The sequence below is a fragment of the Poecilia reticulata genome, chromosome 15, assembly GCF_904066995.2.
Source record: "Poecilia reticulata chromosome 15, P_reticulata-male-v2, whole genome shotgun sequence".
Classification (NCBI taxonomy): domain Eukaryota; kingdom Metazoa; phylum Chordata; class Actinopteri; order Cyprinodontiformes; family Poeciliidae; genus Poecilia; species Poecilia reticulata.
In genome coordinates this window covers 7,788,252-7,800,953 of record NC_088844.1, presented here as the reverse complement: position 1 = coordinate 7,800,953, position 12,702 = coordinate 7,788,252, and the positions used below count along the sequence as shown (strand labels likewise).

The following is a 12,702-nucleotide window of genomic DNA, read 5'->3' as shown; positions in this document are numbered from 1 at the left end:
AATGTTCATCAACTTGCATATGATTAATTTGTCTGCTGGCCTGACTAAACCCACTGTGTTCACTTTCCTTTTTTTCAGTCTCTATAGAATTTATTTTTCCTGAAAAATGAATTTTCCTTCAGAGTTTTGCTTCATGTGCAAGAAATGTTCCACTATACATCACTTCTGAAATTAGGACGAGTGCCAAAAAAAAGTATCCAAAATTAATTACAAACGCCCCAATAATAGTTTTGTTGGCCGGTTTCTGATCTGTGCGGAGCTCTGACCTAAATTTAGAGCTTAGCTCTAAAATTAGATTTTAGCTAATTACAATTTCCTCTTTAGGAACTTAAGGAAGATCTTTAACTGAAATTTTTTGTTGTTATTTTTTATCTGGCAAAGATAACTACAGGAAATAGACCAAAAAAACCCATTTGAAATTATGATTTCATTTATTTGGGTTAAAAAGCTATCCACTCCCTAATATACATGTGACGGTATATTTGATTCCTTTAATAAATCACCATTTTTATATGATTTCAGTTTTAAGTCAATGTAAACGCCCAATGCGATGCGTTCACTCACTGCAGCAAAACCTTCCTATTGGGACAATAAAGCATCCATAATCAACCAATTTCTAATCATGATATGAATTTTGATCTATTATTGTCAGCATAAATTCAAATTATGTTTTAAAAGAAAACTGTCCGTATTGTCTGGATTGTAATTTCTTAGTATTTTCTCTGCGGTTTGTTCAAATAGAGTTTCACTTATCATGTGTAGTTTACTGATACAAATCACACTTTCTTTATGTGACTGGTGTTGCAATTGTAATTAGAATATTTTTCTAGAGTGATGTTTGTGTTTGTGGGGCTCAGACTACTGTGGCATTCAGTCACAACCATACAGTTACCTGAAAATTAAGTAATAAATAGTTCTGTCACATTTATTGTTATCCCAATAATACCACCAAATATTATGATAAAACTCTTAAGCCCATACTGTCCCCCATTATAGTATGTTAACTATCACTGTATACAATGATTTGAAAGTGTGAGAGTAGTTGCAGTAAAATGTGATTTCCCTCTTTTAAAAATTGACCAAACGATGATAGTCGGCAGTTAGCATGGCTACATTCCTGCTCTCTTTAAGTCGCAGTCTGAATGGTCTGAATGAACTATCCGTACAGAAAGTGTATTTTGTTTTAAGAGCTTTTTAGATCGTTTGTGCTTCCTCTGATTTCATGTTTAAACGTCACACTATTACTGAAAATAGCTAACTTTGAGTCTTCTTCTGTAATTATTCCTACACTAAAGAGTGTTGATGAACAGCTACCAGCCAGAAGTCTAATCAAGCATGATCTGAAAATCTTCCAGTTTTGATCACCAGTTGATCTATATGGGTCTCTAAACATTACCTTTCATTAAAAGCAATAATCTGTGTATATATTTCTTAATTTTTTTTGACATAAACCACTCCCAAAGGCTAGGAAGGTAATATCACAGTCACTGAATATCTTCTGCACTATTTGGACTCCAAATCAGTGCCTTTTCTAAATGTAATCTTTCACTAACGTCAGTCTGATCTCTGTTGTGTCTCGGACCCACAGTCCGACACCAAACACCAGCCCTGAAGTTACAGATAGCTTCCCATGACTTATTTATCTCTAATTAGCCATTGTTCATCTGAAATCGTGAAACCGCAGACCGGAATAGACAAAACTTACTCCTTGCGTCTGTGCCAGTGTTTCGTCTGGGAGAGCAAGATTGATCCACCTTTCTGTATTTGATAGTGCCACGATCCATTATTCACAGAAGATCGAGTTTTAAAAGCTCGCCTGATGTGCAGTATTAATGGCCCAGGGAGGGAAAGATTGACAAGGGATTTCTCTTGTTTTGTTTTGAGCCTCCTCTCCGTCCTCCAAAGTCTGAGAAATGGTTCTCAGCTCACTGATGTTTGCATAAAAATATATTTCCCTTATTTTATTTGGACAATCAGCTTGGAGTAACAGAGAAGATCTTTCCAGGATAAACTCAGTGATCCGAGGCTAAAGCATTCAGCAGATGTAGAGCAAACGTCCTTCACTGGACGCCCCCTTTCCACACCGGGTCGCAGAACGTTTGGCCTAAACTGTAAAATAATTAACAGTAATGGCTCCTTTGCTTTCCTTCCATGTGTTGCTATTTGGCTTAACAAGCCTGTGCCTCTCAGTAGCCGTCTTTAACTTGTCTTTATGGGTGAAGCGTTTTGACTTTCAAGAGAGAGACAGAAAAAAAGGGAAAATCTTCCCCACAAACCATAAAACGACAGCACTAAAAAGACTTTGAAGAAGATAGTTCATAGTTGGTTCTTGCATGAGGTCTTTTCTTTTTTTTTTTTAAACACTGTTAAACAGCACGTGTAACGGCTATCCCGCTAAAGAAAGTGTTTTAATTGCCAACATTTTGCAGCGTCTAATACCCCTGCAGCTGTTTTCCAGGACCAGACTTTATGACTCACTATATAAATATTTTATCTGCACCATAAATATAGCTCTAGTCTGTGATGTTAACTTCGGTCAAGTGCTTATTTTGGACAATCGGTAGACCTACCGAGACTGAATTGGTTTTGGCTCATCTGTCTTTTTCACTTTTCACTTCTGATACTGTTACTTTTCCCTGCGCAAACAGAGACGTATTATAACGGCAAAAATTCAACGTCGACTTGGAGGAAACTTTTACAGGGGAAAAAAAAAAATGTTTACTCAGATTCTTCATAACTATCTGTCCTTGAGAAGAAAAAAAAAACGTTGCTAAATATGCAGCGCTTGAAACATCCAAACATCCTTGATGGTGATGACTGGTACACGGAAGTCTGGATTCCTCCAAAGATTACTTAGGACGTTTCCTGGTGAAAACCAGCCGCCTCGTTCCGCGCTTTGCTTCGTACAGAGAGTCTGTTGAGGAGCGATTGCTTCCTGGAGGCGTGGTCTCTGTTCAGGTTCTACGTTTTACGGTTTTACCCGAGTCTCTATTTATGTAATGTGCGAGTTTGACTTTACGAAGCTTACCGGAAATGACCTGTGCTGTTCGGAGCTTAACGGCACAGGCTGCTGATGTTAATTCAATGTCTGAATTCACGTCCTCTGCTCACATCGCTAAAATTACAGGCAGACTACAACTCCAAAACAGCGCAGAAGTCAATGTCGTCGTTCACAACTACTTCTGTCACTTCCAAGTAAATGGGAGAACGGAGAACTGAACGAAGCTGAATTACGACGGCTAGTATATTTTTGTCTGGCTAACATGCAGGGGATTGATTAATAATACGTTTTATTTTTGCAGTCTTCGTGGCTTTCCTCAGACTTTGTCTCTAAAGTATCCCTTGCAGCCGTTGTAACTACCTGAACCTAAGATACGCACTAATTCCCCCGGTCTCTCATAATGGATGTCCCAATGTTTTATTCACCCGTTCAGACTTTAATCGGGTCCCTGATTTCCTCTGTTACACACCTTACCGTGAAACACAGCCTCCCTCTTATCTGACGGAGCCAGCTGAGCTCGCCGCCCGGCTGCCAACGCCAGACCTGGAGGTGGTAGACGGGGAGCATGTGTCGACTCGTGTGTGTGTGTGCGGGTGTGTTTTTTTTTTTTGCTATGCGTTTCAAAGGTTGCCTGTTACAACCCTTTTGAGTTCGAGCTCGTCGTCGGGTGTTTGTATGTGTGAACGTTAATGTGTGTGACAGGTGCCAACTCCTATGTCAGGAGTGAGGTCGCACCCTCCCACCTTGGCGCAGGCGTCTGCGGAGGTTTGCGTCGACTCAGCAAACCGCGGGGTGAACACCTTATACCTTATACCGCCTCTGCACGAGCCGCGCGCGCGCGCGCGCGCACCCACCCCGCTGGATCTCATTAGCCTCGGCGCTAACAGCAGGCCTCCGAGACAACTCGGGAAAAGATGCGGAGCGGTGTTAGCACACGTCGGTCGCATGTTTTTGGTAATGCGCTCAAATTAATACGTTGTGCATTTGTTGCTAGGGCAGCTGTAACGACGCGGCGGTTTAAGAATAGATCTTGCTAAATTAAAAAAAAATATCTAAAAAATTACAGTGAACAGCTGCTTAGACGATAAAACAGTCCCAGCTCAATCAGACTAAAGATAAAATTACACCTTTAGAGTGTTTGTCTGATGTGTTATATACGTTTCTATTAATTATAAAGTATGCTGAAGTTAACTTGTGGGTGCTGGAGAGTTTGGAAAGCACATTCAGAAATGGGATAGGTTAGCCTGGCCGCTAATTCCACTCGATTCTCATCTCTATTCTGTGGATTTCTTCTATTAACTTGGATTTCATCTGGGCCAGTCAGCAAACGGAAGAAGTTTGCTGACTGGCAAACTTCTTCCGTTTGCCAGTCAGCAAATTTAAATTTCTTGCACTGTTTTAGTATTGTAAAGCCATTCAGTCCTCGTTGGCACGCTTCCATCTATTGAGTTAACACTATCAGTGTCAAATCAATCGGTCTGTTGCGTCAAATCATAATTTTGCCTGCCTCATTCTTAAGTGTTACATTAGTTGTTGGGAAAAATCGGGTACTTTTCAAAACCTGTTCTTGACATGCATGTCCCATTTTGATATTTTGATATTTTCCATCTTCTTGATCTTTTCTACTCTAATTGAATTTCAGCGCTTCTCCCATTAAGATGCTGAACTATTAAAAGAAAGCTTGGCTACGATGAGTTACAGATTTCTAGATAAAAAGATTTTACTCATTTATACTTCTGTTTTTTACATAAGGACTGATTTAATTATTTTACTTAATATTAATTACTGAAAGAAATTCAAATTTACAATAAATATAATACTCTGGAACGCAGTATTGCACTGTTATTTTAACAAATTGTGCTCAGTAAGACAGATTAAAAGTTTGCTCTCCAGTCAGCAGATTGTTTTTTTTTTTGTTTTTTTTTTTTCTTCAATAAATTTCATAACTCCAGGTTTTCCTTTCAGATGGATATCGCAGCTACAGCCTGTTTATTTTCTCTTTCTTTTCTCAAACATTCCTTCTTGTTGAACCAGGCCTTGGGCTGCCAGTGGAGAACGCGACGTGAAGTCACAGAGCCAAGGCCACCGTCAGCTTCCAGCGGCTCGAGAGAAACCTGGGAAATTCAGCTGAGACTCGTCCTGGCAAGGAGTATCAGAAAGAGATTACTGATGAATGAGAGGTTAGGACAAATGTTTATCTTCAAAACTTTCTTTAAAAAATGAGATGGAAAGTTTGTGGTGTGTGGATGCTTCATGTCAGCCAGTCTACATTTTAGCAGCTTTATTTTTTAGCGTGCAGTATGTTTCATTTTAAGAAGTTTTCTTCTTTGAGTTTGTACTTTATATAGCACTTAATACTTAACCCGTGCTGCATTCACCCATGCTATAGAACCAGAATTGGGGTCTGAGTGCCATGGAGGAGCCTACAGATTTTGATTTAATATCTGTGAAGAAGAAGAAGAAGAAGTTTTATTTATATAGCACTTTTTCCAGCAGCGAGGCAGTTCAAAGTGCAAACGCTATTAGAAATTCCTTTGGAGTTATTTCAAATGTAATGAACACAAAGATGGAAAAGGGGCAAAAAGAAAAGAAAGGGAGAGAGGCGGGACAATAATTTATAAAGGGAGGGAGGGAGATAAGGCGAGGCAATTTTATCTCTACAACACACTACACTGACAGGGTAAGGAAAAACAATGAGAGGAGAACAGGAGAGATAGACGGATAAAGAGAATACAATGAAGTCTGCTTCCATACCTGCAGAAAGAGAGAACAATAAATGCACATATAACGGCAAGAAAAGTTGTCATATGTGCGACCACTACCAATTAACACAGCTGCTCTGTATAGAGTGTATCCGTAAATACCTCAACCTGTGTGTGTGAGCAGACTGGATTTTATTTAAAAAAATGTTTAAAACACCATGAAGACAAACTTAATGGCCTTTCCCTTGACACAATCTTCCAGGTGTCAGATGTTGTTTCAGCTCACTCTCTTCTCGCCGCTCCTTCTCGCTCCTTCTCGGCCCTCCTGTGCCTTTGACACGTATGTTGGAAGGACACACACTATCCGCTTTCCTAATTACTTATTGGTCATGATCAATTAGCAGCATTTTAAGTCACTACGGTAACCTTGTATAAATACACCGGTGGGGCTCAACAGCCATCATGGCTGACAATTAAATTGCTCTGTCACTGCCGGGCCCTTCATTAATCTCAACTTGTCATCCTTGTTTATGCTGGTTATAACGGCCCTGCGATTGTGTGCATGCGTGTGTGTGTGTGTGTGATCCGTGTGTTTGTGTGTAGAGGCCGTATCAGATTTTGTTGCGAGAGCACTTTGAAGTCCTGTGTGTGTACGTACGTGTCACGTTCACATGTGTGTTTATTTACATGAATCCGTACGCGCACATGTGCAGGAGGTGTATATTTTTTTATTAGTGTGGGGATCTTTTCCGCTCGGCACCGTGAAGCCATTACCTCATGAGTCCTTGACTGATTGGTCTAAATGGCGGAGGATTGTTTAGAGCCGTTTTCACCACGGGAGAACTTTTGACCCGCCTTCACAACGGCGGAGTCGCTGCTGTTTGTTGCGTTTGGTGTCAGGGTTGACTCGTCCCTCGGTGTGAGTTCAAGTCGGGGTAAACCTCATCTACTGGCACCGCAGTTAAAGATTGGTTTTAAAAAACTTTAAAATAAACTCTTTTTTTTAATTTTGTATTGCAGTGAGATGGTTTTGAGTTGAAACATACAGAAACGTTTTTACGTTCTGAGGGAGCAAATTGTATTGCAAGCTTATGACTTTTCTAATCGGAGAGTCACGTCTTTATTTTAATGTTTAGGAATTTCAAAGAATGAATTTGTTATTTTCTATACCAGCAAGAAAGTCGGGTACAGAAGATAAGAAAAAGATGTTTTTCTTCTCTTTTGTCCTCAGATATTAAAGATGTTTGAGATTCTGACTGAGCTTTTTACTTTGACTTGGACAACAGGATCTGATTTTGTGGTTTTCGTTTTGTGTTTGTTTCATTTCCATATCAGTTCAGTGGGGAAAAAAATTATGTTTTAGCAAATAACTACTTTTTTTTATAATATCACCACTGACATAGTTATAGATCACCCTCATAGTGCATCTAAAGTAATCCAACTACGTATTTTTCCTTTTATTCAAATGAAAAGTCAAGTCACCATGACAACCAATCATTTTCAAGCTATTTAGTTGCTTGAAAATGATGCCCCAGAAAATTTTTTTCCACCCTACTGTCACAAATATACACATAGAATTTTTCCAGATGTAAAATTGGAATTATGTGCTTTGATCAAATGATTGAGATGTAAGTTTTACAAAAATATGCTTTTCACATATTTGTTAAAACAATCACTATGTGAGACAGAAAATCTACGAAAAGGTTGAGTTCCTCCACCTCCTCGCTGGGCTCATGTAGATATCTGCAGAAACAACCAATCAGAGACAGGAGGAGGGTCTTAGTGCTGTCAATCAGCTTGTGTACGTGGTGCTAGATGTTCTAATGGTAGAGAAACAACTTACTGCTATGCTAACTAGCCTAATCATTCATGGCAGACTCTACTGACAGGAAGAATCTGTAGCGTAGCTGAGAGCAAAGGGAAGGGTGTGAGCTGCGCATAAACAAGGTGTGATTGGCAGCGCTAAGTCACTCCTCCTGGCTCTGATTGGTTGTTATGACTGAACTGTGTATTTCTGCAGATGGCAGTAGGACTACAGGGGAAAAAGCATGGTTTATTCACATATTATCTGCCTCATATTATACTATAGTAGTACGTTAGCTTTGATACACATAGTTTTTGCAATAGTTACGTAAAATGCAAACATGACTCACTTGTCACAAAACCAACTTTTTTTTCCCGTGGCGATCTCACACCGAGATCCAGTAGAAAACTTGTGGACTGACATGCAGTGGGAAGAGATTGTCAAAGTTTCGCTTTCAGTTTTTATTTTACTTCCAGTGTGAGATTGAGCTGCACCAGTAAAAGCTGGAAGCATTCTGAAGCTTTTGTACTCGTTGTTACTGCGGCTGCCGATAAACTGTAAACTGGAGCTGTAATTGTTTCATTTGATGACATTGTTGGTTAATTTGTGTTTTATAAAAAAGGGTAATAATAGGATCCCTATATGGAGTGACAGAGCATGGACGGAAACACACTTGCATAATGCTGGGAAACAACAGCAACACACAGATACACTCCCTAGTAGCTGACCTTTGACCCTGTCCACTGTCTTTTCATCCAGCCCTCCCACCCCCGTTGTGACACCTCCATCCCTTTGGCCTGTGTAGTCACGTACCCCTCCACCCCTCACTGGTCCAGGTTCATTGTTTTTGGGTTGGTGTCTCTTGCTGAAGACGAACAAAGCAGCGTGCGGGTTCTTGTGAGCGTCGCCCCGGTTTCCATTTACATATGAATGTCGGCACCTATTTTGTAACTTGTCCTCCATCTATAGATTCCTTTCCACAGCCGTGCTATCAGTGTGTTCAAGTGTAAATAAAAGTGACTTTGAGTAAACTGGAGTTCACTCAAAGTCTGTCTTGGACTTCACTAATTTCAACAGATCTGGATTGTTTTGTCTTTATTTTTTCATAATTTTTTTATGCTTGTTTTTTTTCCCTACTAAAGATTTTTTTTTTAAATTTGATGAATTTTATATGTATATATTTCAGATTTGCATATAATATAAGCCCCATTATAATCATCTTTTATCATACAGTATATAATAATCACATCTTTAACCAACTAAGAATGAAAATAAAATCTGTCAACATATTTTCTCCAAAATTTGACGTTTGAAAACAAAGAAATAAATCCCAGCTGTTTGCTCCAAGACAACATGAAATTTTAAGTAATTTAATACTTAGAAAATCAAACATGGAATTAAAAGATTATTTAAAATATCAGATGTAAAATGATGCCCAGATTTTGTGACTCATTGTTCCTAATTTGCAGACAACACATCAGCACATGGTAATGAACTGAGAACATTTGCACATGTCAATTTTTGGTCCTTTTTTCTTTTCCGCACCCTGTTAGTGTCCATCAAGTCACGTACCTTGACTTGGAGCGCACACACACACGCGCACACCCCCCCCCACACGCACACACACATGCACTAAGCCATAATTAGCAGGGTGCCCATGCCTCAGTGGTTTCGTGTTGAGCAGCGGAGTGGACAGTAAGGAAGAGGGAGGAGGGTCACGGTATCGCAGACAGACACGTCACAATGGTGGGTGGCTGGCATGTGGGCGCCAGGGATGGAGACGTTGCCTGCTAATTAGGAGCCTCTAATACGAGGTGCTGCACGTCTGCCTGTGTTTATGTTAATGCATCGCCGTCGGTTCTGTGCGAGATGACAGCTACGCGCGGCAATCAGTCATTCTCACATCTCCGACGTCTCGGAAATACCATCAGCTTGTCTGTGATTAACTGGATGCAGAAGGTTTTCTTGAAATGCTTCACTAAACGACCGTATTGTGTTAAACTTATTTTTTCTTTTGGTGGTCTTATAAAAAAAATACAAAAAAAAGTCAGATTTTACGTAAATATTAAAAATAGGTAAAGGATAAAAAAAAAAAAACACACAACAAATATTGAAATAAATCTTTCAGTCAAATAAAAATTTGTCCTGAAGTAAAAAAAATGTAAATACAATCAACTTTTTCACAGAATATTTTACAGGACAAAACAAAGTAGTGTCATTGTGATGTAGAAAATGATACATGGCTCTCAAAGTTCTCAGATAAAATTAGAATTGTTAATCTTCATGCAGCTTCTACATCAACTCTGAGCAGCTTTCTGCTGCAGATGTAAATCCCCACAGCATGATGCTGCCACCGCTACTTTAACGGTATGTTCAGGGTGAAATGTAGTGGAAGTTAGCTGCCATGTGTAGTGTTTGGTATATCTTCCCAAAAGGCGTGTGGCTATAAAGTAACAAAACCTAAGAAAAAGTTTAAGTGGTTTGAGTATTTTAGTATAATCTTGACGCCCCACAAAAGTTTGTGCCCTGGGCTACTGCCCAGCTGCCACAAACTTTTGTGGGGCGTCAAAGATTTACAATGTTTTTGTGATGAATTAATGTTTTGCATTGTATCGAATGTAAATTTCATATTAAGTGGATTGTTTTTCTATTGTTAACTTTTCGTTAGTGAATAAAATTCAGAATCTTTTTGGGACCAACATGGAGCCATCTCACATGGGATGTTTTAAATCTGATTTTAATGCACTGTAATTTTTGCAAGAGTGAAATGTTTATTTATTTATTAATTTTTTTGTATGGGGCCCCAAACTTGGCTCTAGCCCAGGGGCCCTTATCCTTCTAAATCCGGCCCTGGACATAAGCAATAGACATTTCTCCTACAAATATTTGATTTAAATGAACTTTGCTTGCTTAAAGCCAACATATGTCTAATACAGAGTATTATTTCCTCCCGCAGCAGCAGAATATCCTCATGATATGTGACTGTTAATTGGAAATAGGTAGAAATGTAGACTTTATTCCCTCCCTTTGCTTTGGTCGGATGAATTCCACACACAGAATCAGCGCTCGTGCGAACCCACAGATCCACGTCCCCGCACCGCGTTCGTCTCCACCCTCCGCCTCCCCGCTCGGCCTTGTTCCAGCTGAGTAAGACCAGGCCCGCGTCATTTCACATCAGGGGTGCCCGCTGGGGTCAGAGGTCATGTGTAATGGCCCAGAGCATCTCTGAGCACTGTAAGCCTACTCCAGCAGCAGACACACTCCAGTACCTTCCACCTCTCAGCTCTTTTATCAAAGCACACAGAGTGACAAGAAGGGTGTGTGTGCATGTGTGTAATTTTGCATTTAAAGTTTGTGAGGAAAAAGAAAATTATGATTAGTTTTATGTCTGACGTGCAGAACAAAGCGTAAATTCACATTGGGGAAAAAAGAGAGTGGATTTGTTGCAAATAAATATATTAGGCTTATTAAGTTATGTTAAACTTATTTAAATTAAGTAATTTGACAAACATAATATGATTACATGTAACAAATTAACACTATTTTTAAAGTTGAGGCTCCATTCTCCTTGTTTTCAGTGCAGCTTGTTTTAGTTTAGTAATTTTTATGTATCTTTGTCACAACTCAACATAAAAGTTATTTTTATTTCAAGAGTGTAAAGAGTAAAACATTTACAGTCAAAGAAAAATTACATTGTGGTTTTATTCAAAAAAATAGAAAATGGGAAGTAATAATTTGATACTTTTTTTATTGAAGACAAACTATTGTCTATTGGTTATTGATATTCAGGCTGCATTTTCTCATCAAGAAGCAACGCTTCTTGATGAGAAAATGCTTAAAACTATCATTTTGTGCTTTTAGGTAATATTTTGTACCATAACACTGCAGAAACTGAAGTTTTTCTAATGAAACTCTGTGTTGGACATGTTTTACCTGCAAGGCACACAAACAGGTAAATGAATGGATACGCTGCGTTGCATGGCAGCTTTGCGGAACTACCAGCTCAACCATAGATTAAATAATAAACAACAGAATAGAGCAAAGTTACCTTGTAAGAAATGATATCCATCTGGCTAGCAAGGCAGGATGGATGTCGAGGCAAATACTATTGAATAATTCTAGATTATGATGGGGATAAAAGTAAATGTGCAGGTTAATCATTGAATATAATATTGACAAAATGATAAAACTTCAGCTAAACATAAAAAAAGTATAGCAGATTTATTTAACATCATGACACACATTCAGTAAAACTTTCCTCATTGAAACAAAATAAACAGTCAGTGAGGAAATAATTGTTTTCCACTTCCTGATTTTGTAACAAATGGGAGCATGTAGGTAAAACGCGGCCAGTCCTTTTTTCACCCGATTTTACAGTTTTCCCAAATCCCATAATAGAAAACCAGCTAATGAGAACGGTAAGGGCTCTCTAAAACTTAACATTAACAAGTGTAACACAAACTGCTGGATTCTTTTGCCAAATGGGTGCTGCTCTTAACGGCAGGACACCATTCCAGTGATAATAAAGTCTGTGCTCTGCAGTTCGCTGTGCCACTTGCATTTGCGTTGTAATTTATTACTCCGAGGTCTTTTTATGAATGTGTGTGTTATTACACTGCAGTGGTTGGTGGCAGTTAGACGGTGGCATTAGAAGTTGGAAGTGGCTGGCACTCGGATGGAGAGAGAATAAATAATGACCTCTCTAAATCCGAATTACAGCTCTCTCTTTACTTTTACACAAGGTCGTGTCGTAGTAACTTTACATATGCAACCCTCCTGAACATTAAGTATTAATGTTAAGTTGTTTGAAGGAAATGAAATCCAGTTTTACTGCAGTAATCATAACATTTTTCACTGTACTTGTCAGTGAGTTCAAGGATTTAGAACGCAGCCTCAGATTTTTGTGTTTTGACAGGTCCGCTTGCAATCTCCGTGGGATGCAAAAGGAGGTAAAAAAGATGAATTTGTAAGTAAAAGTGTGACTAGCTATTCATTTAATGAATAGCATAGAAATGGCTCTTCATTTCACTTAACAAAGAAACAGTTCTCAGAACTTTTTGCACCTGTAGCCAGTTTTCGTCTTGATCTGATGACTTGGTTTGATTCTTCGTCTCTCTCTCCCTCTGGCTCGTTCTCACCTCAGACAGCTTTCTTCTGTCATCACCTGCGTGACAGTCCTGCTAATTGCGTCAGTA

General features: G+C 39.1%; 1 long non-coding RNA gene across 3 annotated transcripts in view; it reads left to right on the top strand.

Moving 5' to 3' along the window:
- Positions 1 to 2,693: 2,693 nt before the first annotated feature.
- The window catches only part of LOC145555199 (uncharacterized), a 36,541-nt gene continuing 26,532 nt past the window's right edge, over positions 2,694 to 12,702 (top strand). For 2 of the 3 annotated variants that reach the window (XR_014091284.1, XR_014091283.1), the window contains exons 1-2: positions 2,694 to 3,955; positions 5,036 to 5,181. This is a non-coding gene — a long non-coding RNA (uncharacterized LOC145555199). Of the gene's footprint in view, positions 3,956 to 5,035; positions 5,182 to 5,965; positions 6,044 to 12,702 lie in introns of all 3 variants that reach the window. The other variant, XR_014091285.1, reaches the window with a different exon arrangement.